This window comes from Herpailurus yagouaroundi, unplaced genomic scaffold (genome assembly GCF_014898765.1).
Source record: "Herpailurus yagouaroundi ecotype Mexico unplaced genomic scaffold, PumYag 140, whole genome shotgun sequence".
In the NCBI taxonomy this organism is placed as follows: Eukaryota; Metazoa; Chordata; class Mammalia; order Carnivora; family Felidae; genus Herpailurus; species Herpailurus yagouaroundi.
The window spans coordinates 68069109-68072757 of record NW_024412395.1 but is presented as its reverse complement, the minus strand read 5'-3'; the positions used below and the strand labels follow the sequence as shown (position 1 = coordinate 68072757).

Sequence of the window (3649 nt, the reverse complement as noted above, 5' to 3'; positions counted from 1 at the left end):
GAAGGAAGGAAGGAAGGAAGGAAGGAAGGAAGGAAGGAAGGAAGGAAAGAAGGAAGGAAAGGAGGAAAGGAGGGAGGGAGGGAGGAATGAAGAGGAAACAAATTTTACACATAAAAAAAAGCATCTGAATTGTAGATAAGGTTCTGAGTTCCTGGCTAATCTGGAACTTGGAAGTAGCAGGACCTTAAGAATTGGGCAAATGCTTTGTGAAACAGTGAGATCACCCCAACTTCTACTCTTCCAGGAAAAAGGGCAAGATCTATTTATGGGGGTTACTGTTGACAAACACAAGGAAGACACGTTAAACATGTTTTCCACTTTAACTCCATGACCCAAATCTGTGCCCTTTGAGAGTATGTAATTGAATTATTCAATTTAGGTGGAAAGCCATCTGCTCAAAGCCCAAGTCTTTGGTTCTTACTCTCCATGAAAACAAAGAAAGTCAAGGTCAAGGGACTGAAGTTGCAGCAAGCTTAGTCCAAGTTGAGGAGACAAATGGCAACAAAATATGAACACTAACAAAGTATAACCAGCACAGGCAGCATCAGGCCCCCAGCAATTCCACTGCAACACTGATAAGGGTCAGTCAGACTTCCCTCCTCCAGCACTTCTACCCCTCTCCTCTGAGAAAACCAACTGCACTGTGCTTAGTTTATTTTTTTTTGCCAAGAAGACTGATCTTAGTCACCTAAAAAATCTCATTGCAAAAGAAACCCCTTGTTTAAACCCAAGTACCCACCAGCTCCTTTCCAATTATCCCTTGCAAGTTCCCCAGTCTCTTTCATGCCTGGCTACTGAGCCCAGTCTGGTTTGGCTGCAGGCCAGGTTCCTCTCTTCTTTCCTTGTCAGTCGTAAAAACTTGGAAAACACTCCTGGACAGCTCAAGGAGACCTTTTAATTATGCAATGGGGCAGTACCTTAGCCTGTCTGCTGCTTCCAGCAAGGCTTGGAGTCGCCAGCGACTGAACTCTCCCAATTGGTGGGTTTTCTAGCAAGGCTACTTGTTTATGTGGGGGAAGGAGGGAAAGACTGGCAGAGAAAGGGGGCGATTTGCACATCTGAAAATATTCCAACTCCTCTCAGACTTTCCTACCTCCTAACACTCGCTCTCCTTTACTGTACAGTCTCCTTTACTGCCCTCCTTTAGCACTGTATCACCCATTTGGTATCACAGACACAAAAGTCATCAATACTGTGGTCTCCTACCAGTCTTCGAAATGAACAAGAGAAACCATAACTAGAACACTCGCCAGAAACTTTTACTCTTGTGTTGATGCAACATTCTTTTTAAAGCAAGTCCAAAAATGAACTTAATTAAACACTTCCTAATTGATTGCCTTATACTTCGTCAAACTTGAAGTCTGAAATAGAACATGTCAATGTCTGCCTGCACGTGAAAGTAAGGCGGGCTCAACTGAGAAAAACTGCTAGGATCCAGGAAGGGGTACCTAGACTGACGTCCTGCACCCACTAGGGGTTTGCCCAACGTCCTAAGTGGACTCGCCAAGTCCAACACCAGCTACGCTTTCCTTACTCTACCCTGGCACGCTAGTTCCAGCTGCAGCGTCCGGCTTCCTGTTCAAGTCCCATTCAACATCGTAAACACATTCCAAGAAAACCAGCCTGCCCAGAGTTCCCTCCCGCACACAGGGAAGTCGGCGCGGTGCCCTAGGAGCCACAGGAAAGATCCGATCGCGCCGGGTACTGATCCGCGTAGTGAGCCAGCCCACGAGGAGGTGGCCCCGGGCGAGCGAGCTTGAGCCCAGGGTCTCATCACCACGCCGCCCCGTGCTCCCCTCGTAACGTAGCGTCCGTCGCAAGGAACCACTTGACCCACCCAGCCAAAGGTTAACCGTGTGGGCGCCGCCCCTGAGTTTGGGCCCTCCCAGTCCTGGCTTTCAAGAATCCTGAGCCCGGCCTAGGAGCTTCGCGCCTCCCCGCCCCCATGCTCACGCTCTCTCCAGGAGCCAACAAAAGGGACGTCACGCTGCAAGAAGTTTCGCTCCTGGGTCGCCTCGCTGTGCCCCAGCGATGACTTGCCGGCTCAGCCCCGTCGGGTCCGTGCTCCCTCAGCCGTGCTGAGCCACCGGCGCCCCGCCGCCCGCCGCCAGCTCCCGCCCACCGGCCCTGGCCACCCCAAAGTTACCACAAAGGGCTAGAGGAGGATCCAGGAGCCGCGAGCCCGCCGCGTCCCCGACCTCCTTAGGCTCCTCGTCATCCCTCAAGCGCTGCAATGGCAGTCGTCAACAGGTCTTCGCCTCCTTTCGGGCTGGGAGACTCCCTGCGCCTTTCACTGCCCTAATTTTTGCAACCTGCCCGGCGGCGGCAGCGGCGACGCGCAGCCCCGCGCCCTCCTCCCCAGGCACCCGCGGCCGGCGCTGACCACCGCCCGCCTCCTCCCCGGGATGTCAGTGTGGAAGAGACTGCACGCTACCTGACGGGAGGCTGGGCTTGCAGCGGGGAAGACCCCACACATATCACTGTCTCCCCATACCTTACGGACTGATGCGGTCGGATCAGGCTTCGGGCAGGGGCGTGGAGCGCTGCCGCGTCCTCGCCGCCGAGCGATCTCCGCTCCGCCACGGCCGGGGCGCCGTTTCTGCGGCCGAGAGGGAAAGTTTCTCGACGTCGAGACAGCGCTGGACTCGGGACCCTCCGGCCCCGGTGCCCTCCCTCTTCGCGCTCTCTGCCCCCTCCCTCCTCTTCCCAACCCGCTGAAGCTAAAACTGGCGGCAGCTGGGGCTCGAGGCTCGGGACTCCGGGTCGCTCCCGGCTGGGAACGCGGGGCTCCCCCTCTCGGCCAGAAGGAAACTCTCAGACTCCGGCTGGCGCACTTCTGGCGGTCTCCTTGGACACTTCCAAACGGGACGCCTGTGTTCGAGCTCTCAGACTTGCTTCAGTCTCTGATGGTCGTTTCCCCCGGGCCCACTGGGCTGTCTGGCGTTTGCAGGCGGGACCCAAGGAAGAGAATGAAATGTGAGGGAAACGCCACTGTGGCAGGAGAGGCCTCACCTTACCCTGTGCGGAGCCGGGACAGAAGCAAAAACACAGGTCTCTCCCCCCTCCCCCATTCTCGTGCCCCCCTTCCGCTCCCCCCCCTCCCAAGTTTCCTTTTGAACCTCCTCCCTAAAGCACTAGAGCAAGACTGTGTTTCCTAACCCAGGTGTTTTAAAAAACACCTCTGCGGCTTCCTAAGACAGAAAGTGTCAACACACACACACACACACACACACACACACACACACACACACACACACGAATGCGAGTAGAACATGCTTTCTTTACAACACTTAATCAACAAATCATTGACACAGTTGTTGCTGTTGTCCTGATGGTGCCTGCACATTTTTCATGTTTCCTAATTTTTTTTTTAACTCAGACTGAATCTCTGCACTTTATTTTTGCCTTATAAAACATTACCCACCAGATTATGTTCATTTGCTCCATTCTTATGTTCACAAAGAATTCAGAAGTAGCATATGGGGTATGAGGGAAAACACGACAAACCATTCTTACTGACCCTGGTAAACCTCTGTGCTGGAGGAAGGATATAAGGAGGAGTATCCTCATATAAGCAATGCTTAAAGGATGTGAGGACTTGAACATTTTTTGAGACGCTGCTTAGAATTGAGTTTACTAGATTTTTATT

At 53.1% G+C, this 3649-nt stretch overlaps 1 protein-coding gene across 14 annotated transcripts in view; it reads right to left on the bottom strand.

Annotated features, from left to right (window-relative positions):
* GULP1 (GULP PTB domain containing engulfment adaptor 1) overlaps positions 1 to 2600 on the bottom strand; it is a 271761-nt gene extending 269161 nt beyond the window's left edge. For 9 of the 14 annotated variants that reach the window (XM_040475611.1, XM_040475604.1, XM_040475616.1 and 6 more), the window contains exon 1: positions 2495 to 2599. The gene's annotated coding sequence lies outside the window, so the exon portion shown is untranslated. Of the gene's footprint in view, positions 1 to 1953; positions 1977 to 2146; positions 2366 to 2494 lie in introns of those variants that run through there. The other 5 variants (XM_040475605.1, XM_040475607.1, XM_040475608.1 and 2 more) reach the window with 5 other exon arrangements.
* Positions 2601 to 3649: the final 1049 nt, after the last annotated feature.